This window comes from Pleurodeles waltl, chromosome 3_1, assembly GCF_031143425.1.
Source record: "Pleurodeles waltl isolate 20211129_DDA chromosome 3_1, aPleWal1.hap1.20221129, whole genome shotgun sequence".
Classification (NCBI taxonomy): Eukaryota; Metazoa; Chordata; class Amphibia; order Caudata; family Salamandridae; genus Pleurodeles; species Pleurodeles waltl.
In genome coordinates, this window is record NC_090440.1 from 460,643,374 (window position 1) to 460,662,336 (window position 18,963).

General features: G+C 44.2%; 1 protein-coding gene across 1 annotated transcript in view; it reads right to left on the reverse strand.

The window, feature by feature from the left end:
- AGBL1 (AGBL carboxypeptidase 1) overlaps positions 1-18,963 on the reverse strand; it is a 2,739,156-nt gene that overhangs the window by 151,393 nt on the left and 2,568,800 nt on the right. The gene's annotated exons all lie outside the window — the stretch shown is intronic.

The following is an 18,963-nucleotide window of genomic DNA, read 5'->3' on the forward strand; positions in this document are numbered from 1 at the left end:
ATCATCTACGTGTGAAAGACAGTTTAGTTATATCATAGATTTGGGGTTTAATTCTTATTGGATTGACGATAAACTGATGATTTTCTGACCAATTGCAATGTGGGAAGTTATTTCGCTTATTCTAACTTAGCCCGACTGCACATAGAAGAAGTGTGCCTTTCTTACTTTGATTTCCTTCGTAGTGGCCCCGTTTTGGGAGCTGAGCAGTTTTTGATGACTTTATTCTAACTTTAACTTGAAGCTTGATGGCTAAATGATTTGATGCTGCTCCTTAGAGATTGCTTCTTAAATGGTTCAGATTGCTTAGAGACCCCTGTGTCTGAGCCATTCCCTTTCATTGCCCATATGCTGGAAAAGACCAGATGAATGGCCTACTGACGAAGAGAATGGCAGCTTGCTGATCCATATTGAGGACAGGTATAACAAAAATGCTATTCTCGCAATCATAGATTTTATTAGTTGTTTTGTGTACCAACCGCTATTTCTTAGAGCCAAAGTTAGATGCTTTCCAAATTAACTTTTTGATTAAAACTATGTTTGCATGAAGCCCAAACATGCTATTCTAATCTGAGGGATGGATTGGGAGACACTGGAGATGCTAAAAGTTATTACTAAAGAATTTATATTGGTCATTTGCTGAATCTAAATGTATGCCATTTGTAATGCACGGTTGTTCTTATTGTAGATTTGTACCATGATATTGGAATACTTTAGCTAAACTTAGATTCTCTAGAAGATGTGGTCAACCAGTGTTATTTGTGTATGTATATCATTTGATTTTGAGATTGACTTAACATTGTTAAATAAGGGAAATAAACATTCTAACTTTTACTAAATGGTGTGGTTATTCATGACCAAATGGGTCATGGTGCATGACAATTAACGAGTCTAAAGAGATTTGTTGATGTTTATTGATTGTACTGTTATATTGGCATTCATTAGGGACTTATGGTGGAATAACTTTAAGCGTAGTCAAAAGGTCCATCAACCTTATAACGCGTCCCCTTATAAATTAACATTGAAAGACCAAATAAGGACTGACGCACTAACATTTTCAGAGGTCTCAATTCACACTTGTGTGGACTTTGCGCCTATGTAAATCTCCACACAGTGGGACTCAAAGCCTAAAGGAAGAGTCATCCAGCATTCCTATTGGTATGTCTGGAAATGTACGCCTTACGCATACTAATGGGAATATTTGTGTATACAATAAATAGTTAACCTACCACACTCCCACATAGATGTAAAGTTACATGTGCAGATTTACAACTTTTTTGTGAATCAGGCCCAATGCAACGTTCCTTCACAAGTTGCTCATAAATGTCCACCAAAGTCTCTGAAGTACTTTATCACTTTGTATACTGTTAAGTGTTACTCCTTTTAAGAGAGAGCAATGGAGAAGAATAATGGTGGCGTTATTGTTGTCAGCTGGCCATCCCCCTCCAATAACCTTGTTACTTTTGGTGGTCATGCAAATCAATCACTGGATTCAGAGGCACTGGAAGTAGAGATGTTTCAGGTGCCGCAGCACTGCCAGATAAAGTTAAAATCTTTGAGTAGGGAAATGAATATAAATTAGGTTTCTTTTTTGAAGGACTTGGAAGACGTTCAGACGTTAAATGCAATAAAGGTATGGACAAACTGCTGTTCACAAGCTGTTTTCGTTTTACTAACATGCGGATCCATATTTATATTTGCCACCAAACCAAGGGCATTTTGATTTATTTTAAACATTTGTGAGATTTTAGAAGTAACACAGTAGTAATGCTAGAAGTAGAGGTACAGCAGGTGCTGCAACAACCCCAGATGACTGGAGAAGGTCAGCAATATTGAGGAATTTCATTATGTTCGATTTGTCCACAACTCAGTGTATTTTTCACAAGGGTAAATGTGAGTATCTACTAGGAGAATTACTAAACGAGAACATTGTGTGACATCAATTGCATGTTTTATTGTATTTCTTTTAAGGTATTGATTCTAGAACTCCCTCATATGCTGTTATGTTGTGCGCATTATACTTTTCTAAGTTGTGTTATGCTGTATCTTGCTATGTGATGCTCTGTTTTTGTATGATGTTGTTATACTATGTTAGGTTTTTCTGTTTCATGTGATGTTTTGCTAAATATACTTTGTTATACAAATTTATTTAAGTTGTTACATTTTGCTATGCTGTGACAAATGATGCTACGTTTTGTTATATCGCAATATGCAATTAAATCCTTTTTTTGCTACGTTGTGTTATATTATGCTGTATAATAAAGTGCTATGTTTTGCTATGTTGGGTCATATTATGCTATGCATCATCATGTTATATCATGACGTGTCATGTTATGTCATTGCAGGCAAATTTGAGTAGATCCTTGAATGGATGAATGAATGAAAACTACTTGTAAAATGCACTATTACTGCCTAGGATGTTCCTTCACAATGCCTGATACTGGCAGGCAAAAGGAAAATGGAAGTGCAGCGAAAATAAATAAAAAGGTTTTAAAACATTTTTAAAAGTGGCAACATTGGCTGAGGTACTTTACGAAAAGAGGTAGAGGAGGACTGAAGAGTTCTGGTCTGGAGGTGGAACTGAATCTGCTGTAGCCAACTCAAAGGGCCTTGTCAATAAAGAGCGAGAGAGACTCAAGAACGTTTATTTCCTATACAATAATCTCATATGCACACAAATATATTGTGTCACACACAAATGTGCTCAAAGAAAAACGGCACAGTGCAAGTGTGATGAGTGAGTTCAAAGTGCATAGGTGATACACACAACATATAAAAATACTAGGGCTGATAAACAAATGGACTTAACAGTAAAGATATCGTTCACAGTCTATTATACACCAACTCATAATTCTTAACAGTCCTCTTGCACACTTGCCAATGTTTTCAGCCTGAATAAAATGAGTTAAAAGGGTCATCATCAGGACCAGATACTAGGTGCAACCTATAAAAAAGAAAATGACCATATCTAATTAGCATTTCTCATGATACACTGTGTCAAAGCCATATACCTTAAGGAAAAAAGGAAGCATGAAATACCTTGCAAACGATCATTCCAGATAGCAACTTACACATTGGCAACATTATTTTCATTTGCTTCTAAACAACACGAAAAATAACTTGAATTGGGAAATACATTTTTTAACAAAACAATTTCTGAGATACTCCTATCAGTTAATTAATGTTAGACCTATAAATACGTATAATAATACAGGTATAATAATTGATGTGTGAATGGGGCAAAAAGGAGTCAATCTGATGGTACATGCCAATCATCAATAGGGCAAAAGGCAAATGGAATTTCCCGAAATTACCTCAAACCCTAGACAAGACTACTCCAAAGAAAAAAGAGGAAACATTATAAATCACCCATCATATATGCAATAAAGTTGTAAGCGGTTCTTAACCTCCATTTTAGAGTCAATAAATTAATCATTTGTATGTCTCTACAATACAAGAAAATAGCCTGGTGCAACAGTATGGTTTAAAAAATGTGTGTGGACAAATTAAAAGCGGAGGCCAAATTGCTACTGAAAACTCACCGGAAGGAATGTTTCCAATGTTGATCGTGAGAGATATAATGCACCGTTGAAGAATAAGTGACAGGGCAGTCCCAAATCATCTAAAGCAAATAATGTGCACACTAAAAATTATAAATCACAATTAATGATTTGCGTAGAAAACTTTTTGGGGATAAAAATGGAAGAAATAGGTCATCCAATGTTTTTTAAAAGGTACTCATGCAGAGATACAGGGTCTCTTCGTTCCGTCGTAAGCTGTCATAGCGTGCGTGCAACAGCTTTCTATAAATGCAGGAGCCGACTCAGCGCGTGCACACTGCGGGTTGAAAGAAATATTCAACTTGAGGCCCTAAGTTTGGTTAGAGGAGCCGATCAGCTACTTACCAAAATATTACAATGAAGTCGTAGTTTAGGGGGTTGGGAAGAACTACAACATACATTGAAAATATTTAACTGAATGGTTTGCAACTGCTCAGCTTACAAATAAAGCTTGAAAATAAAGGCAAAAAAAATCGTGAAACAAATCATACAAAGTAGTCCTCACTATACTTTGAAAAGAACTGTTTGGATCATTAAAAGATTATTAATTAGGTGACCGTCACAATGTCTCACGAGAAACAATCAGAAAAATAATTCATATGAAATTGATACAAAGTAGTCCTCACTGTCTTTTGATATGATCCGAGTGAACCATTAAAACAATTATTTATAAGGTAACTACCACCAGATAAGCTCTTCCAACATGAAAAATAATATTACCAAAGAAATGCCCGACATATGTATAATAACCAACCATGCAGGTAGAGGAGTTAACGTACTACAACAGACTGGTCACCACTTCATTCAATAAAATCTGCTTCTCTCCAGTCGGCTACCCTATTCAGCTTATGTACGATATAGTTCAACAAGTAAATCCATTGAAGTTCTTTGCTTAGCAGTAGATTGGATTTGTCACTCCCTCTTGGACCAGTTTTTACTTGCTCAATCACTTGCCTGCATGTATACACAGCTTTGTGTTGTAGAAGGTGGACATGCTCCACCAGGAGTGCTCCTGATACTGCACATTTGATGTGACTTTGATGCTGCCAAAAATTTACTCTTAAATGTTTGCATTCTTCGACCTAAATATCTCAGGTCACATGGACACCAAATCACATAGTCGACACCTTCAGAGTTACAGTTAGTTAATGCATTAAAATTGAATTTCACCTCCTGATGAGAAATACCTTGATACAATATTTACATGCCACACAATTACCACATTGGAGTGACCTTTAAGAAGTGCTAGATCCCCATTGAGAGTTTAAGGTAGCTTTAGGGGGATTATGTAATGTGGCTCTCACCGATAAATCTTTCAAATTGGAACTTCTTTTGAATGAAAAAAGGCACTTCCTTATTGGTCAGGTGGGCTTTATCCAGATTCCAATGACCCAGAACAATCTTTTTTAACCTCACTGCTTCCAAACTGAATGTATTTGCACAAATAATGCCAACAGAGTTGTTATCATACTTATATGGTTCAAGCAATTCTAAACTGGCATCGGACCATGTTCTCTTCCTTCCTTGCTTCACAAGTCTCTGAGGATGTCCTCCTTAAATCAACCTCTATATTAAGGTGCACAGTCATTAAAGTAATCTGCTCAGTTTGTGCAATTTTAATGAATTATGAAACTGCCCAAAAAGTAAGTTATTTTTTGGCCTTCCCGGATGATGACTGCTGTATTATAACAATGAGCTGCATTCAGTAAGTTTTCTGTAGAAGGATGCCAATATCTTTTCATTGACTGCTTTCACCTATAGATCCACAAAGAGAATAGCCTTAGTGTCAAAATCCTCTGTATAACTGAATATCCGCTGTCCATTCAATAATGTATAAAATGCCTGTAAACTAGACTCTGAGCCCCTCCAAAAAAGGAACACATTATCAATGTATCTTACCCATTGCCTAATGTGGGGCTTTTTCCCCCTTTTTGACACTTTGAGCCTTAGGTCTAGGAGTGATAGCCCAGTGGAGTGCTCAGGTGAATAGGTATCATTGATGCGCAAAGTGCACTGACACTGGGGGGCAGCAATGTGAGGGCCCAACTAAACCCCTACTATGACTATTCTACTTTCATTCCTTGCTTGTAATAGGATTCAGCATACCCTTGCTGTGCCAGTATTGCTTTGAGGATGAAACCAATGGTCCAAGAGATGAGAAAGTTGAAGCAGAGAAGACACCTTAGCCTTGGCCTCAGAGAGATAGCAGAAAGTGGGATTTTTTTTTTTCAGAAGTGGCACTTGAGACTGCCTGCTTCTTGAGGTACTAGCTCTCATTAGTGAGGTAGATACAGTGGCACTGTGACCAAGGAGTGTAAAGGGCACAATGTACCACAATTATGACAGTCTTACTGACTGTGGATAGCATTAGGGGTGATATCAACTTTACTGCAAAGGGGTGGGCAACACATGTGAGCTCCTTTTTCTGAAAGGGACAGAGAGTATGTTTCAAGACTGATTACCAGGCTTGGTTGGAAAGAAGAGAAAGATTCAGAGGGGATAGTACTGTATATTTTGTCTATTTAATTTTTCTCTAATTTATTCATCACTATTAGAGTGGCTATGAGATACTGAAAATGTACCCTTGAAATGATCTCATAGACCCTGTACTCTGTGCTAAACCATGCCACTCCTGTTCCCCAAAGTCTTTCCATAAAGTATTGTAGGGGGTCCGATTTCAAAATGTTTTCAGTAGGGGGGCTCACTGCATAAAAGTATTAATGCTACTGCCTTAAAGGGCGCCAGTGTGTGGTGTGGAAGGCCATGGAGCGTGGAGTTTCCAACTTCCAAACACAAGAGTACAAGGGTTCAAACAGCAGTTCTGAAGTTGCTTTCTGGAGGTAATAGTTTCACATTCTTTATAATAGAAAACTGTTACCAGGCAGTATTTGATTTTTCTGGCAATGTGTTCAATGAGTTTGGTGTCTAGGGTGATGCCAAGTGACTTGCCATTCAGCCAAAGTTGGAGCTGAAAGATTCAAGCATTATGTCATTGAACCACCTTTGCACTGTGTTGACTGGGTGTATTGCTTAGCTTCCAACCAAGAGGGAACGAGGCCAAAGAATACAGCACTATTAGTCCAAGTAATGAATTTATTAAGGCACTTCCCAGATCTCAAACAAAAGCACCAAAAAATATGAACATGAGCATTTAACTTGAATGCAGTAAAAGATGTGTAGATACCAAAATAATCAAAGCAGTTAAACAATGATGGGCAGAAAAGGTGCAATACCTCAACAATGAATATGTATGCTGTGAGATATATATATATATATATATATATATATATATATATATATATTTATATATATAGATATATATATTTATACACACAGCAAAGCTAGACAATTATCAATTAAAATGCATCACCATGAATATTGAATCCAACATCATACTTGCCAGCGTCAAGCTATGGAACCCTGGACAGCTGAGACAGAAGAAACATTCTTCAATAGGATTTGGTTCTGGGCAGTGCGTCCACCTCCAAAATGAGTACCTTCTGCCTCAGCACCAAGCTTTCCTGCCTTATATACCGTAAACAAACCCAAGAGGAAGGTTCTGGTAACTCTTCCCCGCCCTTCAAGTAAGTGATGATATTCAGGCGCTGGCTGTACTTGGTCTGTGTCGAAAACACGCAAAAGACCTGGCCAGGTCCCAATGCACATTCCTGAAACAGAGCTTTACCATTTGCTGTTACAAACATTCTCATCCTGGTACACTTTTATCTCCTCCACATCCCCCATTATATATTCCTTGCTCTGGTGAGAAAAGCTAAAACACATTCAGTGTAGAAAACAAGCTTGGTGTAGAAAAATACCTGCGCCACAGATGTGATGGCATCTGAAGCTAAGCTAAGCACAAAATTGAGTCAGTGGTTAAATACAGATAGAATTACATTAGGTGGAGCCTCAGGTCCACAATGGACATCAAGGTCTTGATGATGTGCAGGCAGTGTTTCAGACATTAGATGTCTAGAGAAGAGGTTTTTTTTCACGTAAAGGTTTTTGTTTTCCTTACGAATTGGCTCACTTTACCAATGCTAAAGTGCTTGTGATCTTTCCTTTAAAAATTGTTGTTAGAAATGGGGTCTTTGGTTGACAGTCTGGTTACCCCCTGTTCAAGCAAGGACCCTCACTCTAGTTAGGATAAAAGAGAATCACCCTCAGCTAACCCCTGCTTACCCCCTTGGTAGCTTGGCAGAGCAGTAGGCTTAACCTCAGAGTGCTAGGTGTAAAGTATTTGTACCAACACACACAGTAACTTAATGAAAACACTACAAAATGACACAACACCAGTTTAGAAAAATAGGAAATATTTATCTAGACAAAACAAGACCAAAACGACAAAAATCCAACATACACAAGTCAAGTTATGATTTTTTAAAGGTTTAAAATAAAAAGAGTCTTTAGGTAGTTGTAACACCACACTAGCGCTGCTAGCGTGAAAATGTACCTGGTTTGCGTCAAAAATAACCCTGCACGGGCGGTGTGCGTCGAAAGTAACCCTGCACGGCTGTGTGCGTCGAAAACAACTCGGCACGGCGGTGCGTGTTGAAAAAGCCAGCCACACGACGATCCGAAAGTCCCGCGGCGCAGGGTGCGATCTCTCAGCCTCCGTCAGCGATGCTGCGCGTCGTTTCTCCTGCTCCGGGCGTCGGTTTTTCGGTCGCGTTTCCTGCGGCGTCGTTTCTCAGCTGCGGAACCGGCGTCGCGTCGTTTTCTCAGCCGCGATCGGATTCGCGTCGATCTTTTCTCCGCACGGCGCTCGGTGCGTGTATTTTTGTCCTTAGGCTGCCAGCCTCTCCTTTCAGGGTCCCAGGAACTGGAAGGGCACCACAGAGCAGAGTAGGGGTCTCTCCAGAGACTCCAGGTGCTGGCAGGAAGAAGTCTTTGCTATCCCTGAGACTTCAACAACAGGAGGCAAGCTCTACATCAAGCCCTTGGAGATTTCTTCTTCAAGATGGAAGGCACACAAAGTCCAGTCTTTGCCCTCTTACTCTGGCAGAAGCAGCACTGCAGGAAAGCTCCACAAAGCACAGTCACAGGCAGGGCAGCACGTTTTCCTCAGCTATCAGCTCTTCTCCAGGCAGAGGTTCCTCTTGGTTCCAGAAGTGTTTCTGAAGTTTGTAAGTTTGGGTGCCCTTCTTATACCCATTTTAGTCTTTGAAGTCACCTTTCTTCAAAGGGGACTCACACCTTCTTGTGAAATCCTGCCTTGCCCAGGCAAGGCCTCAGACACACACCAGGGGGCTGGAGACAGCATTGTCAGAGGCAGGCACAGTCCTTTCAGATGAGAGTGACCACTCCACCCCTCCCTCCTAGCAGAGATGGCTAATCAGGAAATGCAGATCACACCCCAGCTCCCTTTGTGTCACTGTCTGGTGTGAGGTGAAAAACAACCCAACTGTCAAACTGACCCAGACAGGGAATCCACAAACCAGGCAGAGTCACAGAATGGTTTAAGCAAGAAAATGCTCACTTTCTAAAAGTGGCATTTCCAAACGCACAATCTTAAAATCAACTTTACTAAAAGATGTATTTTTAAATTGTGAGTTCAGGGATCCCAAACTCCACATGTCCATCTACTCTCTAGGGGAATCTACACTTTAATCATATTTAAAGGTAGCCCCCATATTATCCTATGAGAGAGAGACAGACCTTGCAACAGTGAAAACGAAATTGGCAGTATTTCACTGTCAGGACATATAAACCACATTACTATATGTCCTACCTTATCCATACACTGCACCCTGCCCTTGGGGCTACCTAGGGCCTACCTTAGGGGTGCCTTACATGTAAGGAAAGGGAAGGTTTAGGCCTGGCAAGTGGGTACACTTGCCAAGTCGAATTTACAGTGTAAAAATACACATACAGACACTGCAGGGGCAGGTCTGAGACATGATTACAGAGCTACTTATGTGGGTGGACAACCAGTGCTGCAGGCCCACTAGTAGCATTTGATTTACAGGCCCTGGCACCTCTAGTGCACATTACTAGGGACTTACTAGTAATTCAAATATGCCAATCATGGATGAACCACTTACATACAATTTAAACAGGAGCACTTGCACTTTAGCACTGGTTAGCAGTGGTAAAGTGCCCAGAGTAACAAAAACAGCAAAATCAGAGTCCAGCACACATCAACAACCTGGGGAACAGAGGCAAAAAGTTAAGGGAGACCACGCCAAGGATGAAAAGTCTAACACGTGTCCCCCCCAGCTAAAAGTGGGGAGCAACTACCCAACCTCATGGGAGTTCTCATCACTAAGGCGGAAGAACCTGGACAGACCATCAGCATTGGCGTGCTCTGTACCGGGTCGATGTTCCACCGTAAAGTCCATCCCCTGTAGGGAAATGGACCACCTCAACAGTTTTGGGTTCTCACCCCTCATCTGCATTAACCATCTGAGGGGTCTGTGGTCGGTCTGAACTCGGAAGTGAGTCCCAAACAAGTAGGGTCTTAGCTTCTTCAGTGCCCAGACCACAGCAAACGCTTCACGTTCTATGGCACTCCACCTACGTTCCCTGGGTAGTAACCTCCTGCTAATGAAGGCTACGGGTTGATCTAGGCCCTCTTCATTCAGCTGTGAGAGTACTGCTCCAATACCATGCTCTGAGGCGTCTGTCTGTACAACAAACTCCGTGGAGTAGTCAGGTGCCTTCAGCACAGGTGCTGTGCACATGGCAGCCTTCAGGGCATCAAAAGCGTTCTGGCAAGCCTCTGTCCAGATCACTTTCTTGGGTTGCTTCTTAGAAGTCAACTCAGTTAAGGGGGTAACAATGGTACCATATCCCTTAACGAACCTCCGATAGTATCCTGTGAGACCTAAAAAGGCTCTCACTTCAGTCTGGGTCTTGGGAGGCTCCCAAGCCAGAATCGTGTCAATCTTAGGCTGTAGGGGTGCCACCTGGCCACTCCCCACCTGGTGTCCTAAGTACACAACAGAACCCTGCCCTATTTGGCACTTGCTCGCCTTAATAGTGAGGCCTGCCTTCTGCAGGGCCTCTAACACTCTCCAGAGGTGTTGCAGGTGTTCCTCCCATGTGGAACTAAACACAGCAATGTCATCCAGGTAGGCGGCACTGAACTCATCCAGTCCTGCCAACACCTGGTTGACCAACCTCTGAAAGGTGGCAGGGGCATTCTTCATCCCAAAGGGCATCACATTGAAGTGGAAGTGCCCATCGGGGGTAGAGAATGCTGACCTCTCCTTTGCCCCTTCAGTTAAGGCAATCTGCCAGTACCCAGATGTTAAATCAAACGTACTGAGGTACTTGGCAGCTCCTAACCGATCAATGAGCTCATCAGCTCGGGGGATGGGGTGTGCGTCAGTCTTGCTGACCGCATTGAGACCCCGGTAGTCCACACTGAACCTAAGTTCTGGAGTGGCACCAGGAGCAGCAGCCTTTGGGACCAAGACCACTGGGCTGGCCCAAGGACTGCTGGAGTGCTCAATAACCCTGAGGGCTAACATTTTGGAGACTTCCTCCTTAATGCAAGCCCTCACCCTGTCAGTCACCCTGTAAACCTTATGTTTAACAGGTGTACTGTCCCCAGTGTCCACATCATGTGTGCACAGGTGTGTGACTCCTGGGATCAGGGAAAACAGCGAGGCGAACTGTCCCAGCACGTGGCGACAGTCCCTCTGCTGTTCCTCAGTCAGGGAGGGGGAGAGGATCACTCCCTCCACAGACCCATCTTTCTCTCCTGCAGACAGGAGGTCAGGAAGAGGCTCACTCTCTTCCTCCACCCCGTCATCTGTCGCTAGGAGCATGGATAGCTCAGTTCGCTCAAAGTGTGGTTTGAGGCGGTTGACATGTAGGACCCTCAAGGGGTTCCTGGGGGATTGCAAGTCTACCAGATAGGTGACCTCGCTCTTTCTTTCCACCACCTCAAAAGGCCCAGTCCACTTATCTTGGAGAGCCCTAGGCTCCACTGGTGCCATGACCCACACTTTTTGTCCAGGCTGAAACTCAACCAGAGTGGCATTCTGGTCGTACCACCGTTTCATATCCTCCTGGCTTGCTTCCAGGTTCTCCTGAGCGAGACTCCTGAAGCGGGCAGTCTGGTTTCTTAGTGCCAGCATGTAGCTAAATACATCCTGGGGTGGTTTACTAGGAGCTTTCTCCAAAGCCTCCTTCACCAGACTGAGCGGTCCCCTCACAGGGTGGCCATAGATGAGCTCAAAGGGGCTAAAGCCAAGTCCCTTTTGAGGCACCTCCCTGTAAGCGAACAGAAGGCATGGCAAGAGGACGTCCCACTTACGCCTCAAGGGCTCTGACAGGCCCTGAATCATGCCTTTCAAGGTGCGGTTGAATCTCTCAACCAGACCATTACTTTGGGGGTGGTAAGGGGTGGTGAACTTATAGGTTACCCCACACACCTTCCACAGAGACTTCATATAAGTGGATATGAAGTTTGTACCCCTATCAGATACTACCTCCTTGGGGAACCCCATGCGGGTAAAAACCCCCATCAAGGCACGTCCCACCACGGGGGCGGTGACCGTCCTTAGAGGAATAGCTTCTGGGTACCGTGTGGCATGGTCCACCAAGACCAGGATGAACCTGTTGCCCATGGCTGTCTTGGGATCCAGAGGCCCCACAATGTCAATTCCTACCCTTTCAAAGGGAGTACTGACTACCGGTAAAGGTTGGAGGGGAGCTTTGCATTTCCCCCCACTCTTGCCACTTGCCTGACAAGTCTGACAAGATCTACAATAAGCAGCTGACTGCTTGTTCATCAAGGGCCAGTAAAAGTGGGAGACAAGCCTCTTATAGGTCTTGTCCTGCCCTAGATGTCCTGCCAAAGGCACATCATGAGCCAAACCCAGTAGGAAGGCCCTGAAGCCCTGGGGTACCACCAGCATACGAGCTGACCCCGGCTCAGGAACCTTAGGCTCACTATACAGGAGGCCATCCTCCCAATAAATCAGGTGAGTACCTGGCGCCCCGCCAGCCGCCTGGGCTGCAGCCTGCTGCCGCAGTCCCTCAAGAGTAGGGCACTCCTTCTGCGCTGTGCAGAATACTTCCCTGGTGGGTCCCCCTTCCTGCTGCCACTGCGACAGCTCAGGGACCTCCCCCAGTTCAGCCACCTGTTCCCCTGTAGGCTCCGGTGCATCACCCTCAGGCTCTGCCTCCTCCCGGACCGTGGGAACTTTTGGGGCGGGTCTCCCGCGCCCCCTGCCTTTCCTCTTCTTGGCGGTCCCCTGGGCCACTGTTTCAGGCTCCAGGGGCTCTTGACTACCCTGATTGGCTGCCATAGACCGGGTGGATACGCATACCCACCCAGGCAGACCCAACATCTCCAAGTGAGACCTGTGTTCCACCTCCTTCCAAGGGGAATCTTCCAGGTCGTTGCCTAGCAAACAATCAACAGGCATGGTTGGACTCACAGCTACTTTCCAGGAACCTGAGACCCCCCCCCATTCAAAGGGAACCTGCGCCACTCTGCAGAGGCGCTCAGAGTTATCTACTGCAATTACTTGGTGAAGTACCCGGGGATCAATCTGCTCTTCAGACACCAGGTGACTCCTCACTGTAGTCACACTGGCTCCTGTGTCTCTCAGAGCCTCCACCCTCTGTCCATTGATGGTCACCCATTGCCTGTACTTCTTAGTGTTATCAGGCACTAGGTTTCTCTGGACCATCTCACTGTCCCCTAGTGAGACAAGGGTCATTTCTGCTGGTTCCCACCCACCTGAAACCAACTCCTCCCCAAGCGCTACACTGGCCAAACCCTGGGACGGTGCACCAGTGGGTGCCGGTGTACTTTTGGGGCATTTGGGGTCCCCCCTCACATGACCCACCTGGTCACATGAATAGCACTTACGTAGGGGACCACCTGCCATTGGCTTCCCTTTGGAGAACCATGGCTTCTTTTCACTGGGGGGTTGGGAATCCTTACCCTGGGAATCAGTTTGGGGCCCTTTAGAGAACTCATCCTGTTTGCCCTTACCCCCCCCTTTCTTCTGAGAGGGACCCTGCCCACCCTTGGCGTGGTCTTCCCCCATACCTCTTTTGGACCCTGGTGCTCTCCCAGCGGTCCGCTTCCTGTGCAAGCTTCCTGGGGTCAGTCAGCTTGCTGTCAATGAGGTGCTGGCGCAGCTCTGGAAAACATAAACTGTACAAGTGCTCCCAAGCAATTAAATTGTAAAGCCCCTCATACGTGTTTACCTTACTGCCCTTCACCCAACCATCCAGTGACCTGCAACAAGAATCAACACATTCCAACCATGTTTGGGATTCCTTTCTCTTGTAGGATCTAAACTTCTCCTTGTACTGCTCAGGGGTGAGACCATACCTGGTAAGTAAGGCCTCCTTCATGGCAGGGTAGGTGAGACTCTGAGCATCCCCTAAGGCCGTCAGTGTGTCCCTCCCCTCTGCCTCAAAATGCTTCCACAGGGCTGCCCCCCAATGAGCTTCAGGGACCAGGTTCATGTGGAGAGCTGACTCATAACCCTTGAACCACAAGTAGATATCATCCTCCCTCTTATAATCCCTCACAAGGTCTTTTGGGATGTGTACCCTTCTCTCAGGCTGCACTGTAGAATTGCTGCCACCATCCCTACTGGACTGACTCCTCTGATCAATCTCTTTTAAACTGAGCTCATGAGCCATGTTTATCTTCCTTTCCTCAAGGGCCAGCTTTCTCTGTTCCACCTCTAGACTGAGCTTTTTCAGCTCCAACTGGTACTCCCTCTCTGCCTGTCTGTCCTGTAACTCTCCAGGTGTCAGACTCTTGGAGGACACACTGCTACCTGCCCTGGAGATTCTCCCCTGAGACATAGCAGGCCCACCCACTACATCAGTGTGAGTGACTTGCAACTCCTCTTCCCCCTCTGGCTCCTCATCTGTGTGCCCCTCAGCTGCTTTGGCTGTCACCCAGGCCCTCAGCGCCTTTTGCAGCTCATCCTTCTTGGATGAGATCTTAATGGGACAGCCAACATTACTACAAAACTGCTTCAACTGAGCCACTTTGTAGCTCTCCAATTTCTCCAAGTCAAAAGCAGCTTCAGCTAGGGCATCTCCAGACTGAGACATGATGAGAGGTTAAAAAAATATGCACAGTTCCAAAAACAGAAAAGCAAGTTCTCAAATGAAGTTCCAGAAAAGTCAATCACGGGATCAGCGAAAAAAAGAAACTGAATGCAGAGAAAAACAGTCCAAGTAGAAAAAAACAAAAATCACAAGACTAGTAGTATGTGGTCACGTAGTGGTCTGAGATCAAAACAGTAGTGTACACTTAATTACTGTATGTCAAGTACAAATACAAGTCCAAATCCCGACCGCTGGTCACCAATGTTAGAAATGGGGTCTTCGGTTGACAGTCTGGTTACCCCCTGTTCAAGCAAGGACCCTCACTCTAGTTAGGATAAAAGAGAATCACCCTCAGCTAACCCCTGCTTACCCCCTTGGTAGCTTGGCAGAGCAGTAGGCTTAACCTCAGAGTGCTAGGTGTAAAGTATTTGTACCAACACACACAGTAACTTAATGAAAACACTACAAAATGACACAACACCAGTTTAGAAAAATAGGAAATATTTATCTAGACAAAACAAGACCAAAACGACAAAAATCCAACATACACAAGTCAAGTTATGATTTTTTAAAGGTTTAAAATAAAAAGAGTCTTTAGGTAGTTGTAACACCACACTAGCGCTGCTAGCGTGAAAATGTACCTGGTTTGCGTCAAAAATAACCCCGCACGGGCGGTGTGCGTCGAAAGTAACCCTGCACGGCTGTGTGCGTCGAAAACAACTCGGCACGGCGGTGCGTGTTGAAAAAGCCAGCCACACGACGATCCGAAAGTCCCGCGGCGCAGGGTGCGATCTCTCAGCCTCCGTCAGCGATGCTGCGCGTCGTTTCTCCTGCTCCGGGCGTCGGTTTTTCGGTCGCGTTTCCTGCGGCGTCGTTTCTCAGCTGCGGAACCGGCGTCGCGTCGTTTTCTCAGCCGCGATCGGATTCGCGTCGATCTTTTCTCCGCACGGCGCTCGGTGCGTGTATTTTTGTCCTTAGGCTGCCAGCCTCTCCTTTCAGGGTCCCAGGAACTGGAAGGGCACCACAGAGCAGAGTAGGGGTCTCTCCAGAGACTCCAGGTGCTGGCAGGAAGAAGTCTTTGCTATCCCTGAGACTTCAACAACAGGAGGCAAGCTCTACATCAAGCCCTTGGAGATTTCTTCTTCAAGATGGAAGGCACACAAAGTCCAGTCTTTGCCCTCTTACTCTGGCAGAAGCAGCACTGCAGGAAAGCTCCACAAAGCACAGTCACAGGCAGGGCAGCACGTTTTCCTCAGCTATCAGCTCTTCTCCAGGCAGAGGTTCCTCTTGGTTCCAGAAGTGTTTCTGAAGTTTGTAAGTTTGGGTGCCCTTCTTATACCCATTTTAGTCTTTGAAGTCACCTTTCTTCAAAGGGGACTCACACCTTCTTGTGAAATCCTGCCTTGCCCAGGCAAGGCCTCAGACACACACCAGGGGGCTGGAGACAGCATTGTCAGAGGCAGGCACAGTCCTTTCAGATGAGAGTGACCACTCCACCCCTCCCTCCTAGCAGAGATGGCTAATCAGGAAATGCAGATCACACCCCAGCTCCCTTTGTGTCACTGTCTGGTGTGAGGTGAAAAACAACCCAACTGTCAAACTGACCCAGACAGGGAATCCACAAACCAGGCAGAGTCACAGAATGGTTTAAGCAAGAAAATGCTCACTTTCTAAAAGTGGCATTTCCAAACGCACAATCTTAAAATCAACTTTACTAAAAGATGTATTTTTAAATTGTGAGTTCAGGGATCCCAAACTCCACATGTCCATCTACTCTCTAGGGGAATCTACACTTTAATCATATTTAAAGGTAGCCCCCATATTATCCTATGAGAGAGAGACAGACCTTGCAACAGTGAAAACGAAATTGGCAGTATTTCACTGTCAGGACATATAAACCACATTACTATATGTCCTACCTTATCCATACACTGCACCCTGCCCTTGGGGCTACCTAGGGCCTACCTTAGGGGTGCCTTACATGTAAGGAAAGGGAAGGTTTAGGCCTGGCAAGTGGGTACACTTGCCAAGTCGAATTTACAGTGTAAAAATACACATACAGACACTGCAGGGGCAGGTCTGAGACATGATTACAGAGCTACTTATGTGGGTGGCACAACCAGTGCTGCAGGCCCACTAGTAGCATTTGATTTACAGGCCCTGGCACCTCTAGTGCACATTACTAGGGACTTACTAGTAATTCAAATATGCCAATCATGGATGAACCACTTACATACAATTTAAACAGGAGCACTTGCACTTTAGCACTGGTTAGCAGTGGTAAAGTGCCCAGAGTAACAAAAACAGCAAAATCAGAGTCCAGCACACATCAACAACCTGGGGAACAGAGGCAAAAAGTTAAGGGAGACCACGCCAAGGATGAAAAGTCTAACAATTGTAAAATTGGATTACTCTGAATTGGCATTTTAATTTACTTGTAAGTCCCTGGCGCCTGTAAATTAAATGTGTACCAGTGGGTCTGCAGCACTGATTGACCCACCCACTTCAGTAGCATTTCGAATCCTATTATATGTGTTTTTCTAGTATATTTCCTTATTGGTTTGTCCTCATAAGACCCTACAATTAATACAGGGTTGAAATGTTGTTGAAACCATATTCAAATGAACCTAATAAACCTAGCTGAGGAATAGGTTCAGGATTACTATATTCCAAAAACAAATAAATCTATGATTGTTTGTTGTTTTTGAAACACATTTTCTGTTTCTACAATCTGTACTTTTTTTTATCCCTGTCTTAGGGTGGTTTGCTTTCCCTTGGGACACAATGCACATGCCTATTCTTGATATGCTTATTACACTGACTGTATATAGTATTTTGAATATTGATATTGTACTTTGGAGTGTTGTTCTTTTTTTGTTTAAATCAATTGTTCCCAGCTATTGTTGTAGGATGTATTAATATTTTGATAATTAATTATGCCAATGTGAAACCATTGTGCTTTTAATTATATTGTACAGCCAGGTTTCCATGGGAGTAAGGGCTGCCCTTATTAGTTTAGAAATAACTTTACTGATCAGCACTCCCACACGTTTTCCAGCATCACTGACTGAATGTATGTGCTATGCACAAATTAAGGAAACACATCGCATTGGGAAAGGCTAAAGGATGCTAGTTAAACAGCACATGTAGAATCAGCACACTGACTGAATTTTGTAAGATAATGAGTGACAGAATAGATGGTGGAAGCTTCTTTCTCCAAACCCAGGGGTAATTTATTACGCATTTTATTGTCAATATAGTTTAAAAAATCTAAAGACTTGGCAAAAATTAAGGGATTGTAACCATGCAAAGAAGGGTTATTTATAATGCCCTTATCCTGCATGGACGGAGAGGAAAGAAGATGGGACTGATTAGAGGTTCATAAGAAGTAGGGCTGGGATCCTTTTTAACCTTTTGAATCACATCATTGAGGATGACATCCAGGTAAGATCCTTTAGTTGCTCCCACAGCTCAGAACCAAATCACATTTGTATCTGGAAATGGACTATAAGAAGGGAACTGTAAGACTTCCAAATTGTCAATCTGAAGACATGCATCGGTTTTGAGAAGCTCAGCACGATTTCTGAGTTTTGAGATCAGGATTTAGGGCTAAAGGTTTGCCAGACTCCCATGCTGGGTGAGGGGACATCACCCAGGAGAATCTATAACACTCGGCTGGAGCCTGCAGTCCCCACCTCTGCCTGAACCAATACAAGAGGACCCTCTGAGATGAAGATCACTTGAAGGAGCAGAGTGTGAGATTTGAGTCACTTGGGACTGCCTCACCGATTAGATTGTCTTCTCATGTGCAGTGTTACACAGGGGTCTCCAACGTTTTTTGTAGTAAAAGCTACTTATGTAGGTGAAAGTCATCCAGAGCTATTGATATTGTTTACATCAAATTAGTTTGTTGTAGTGGTTCAAAATACAATGCAATTACTATGCAGTGACTGGAAAGGGACACCTTTTCATGATCTCCCACAACACTGCAATATTCTCATTTACCACAATATCTCTGATGAGTTTCAGTATATTTAGTCCCTGTAAGGTTACTAGTCTCAGTCAGCTTGGTAGAAGGGCGCCACCTCTCTATCAACAATTGCCTTTGAAACTTCCATGTTCTTAGTCATCTGCTTCCCCCGCTGTTGTGTCTGAGCTTGGCTCTCATACCCCAACCATTCAATTCAGTCTCTGATCTCTCCGCTTCCATGACTGCCTCATTTTGCTCTTCCAATCTTCACATACTTCTGCTCTTACTTTTCTGAAGACCTACCATCCAACCCGTAGCATTTAAAAATAACAGTATTGTTTTGCCTTGCTGGAGCATAAAATCCCTGCCACATCAATTGGCTCCAAATGTACAGCT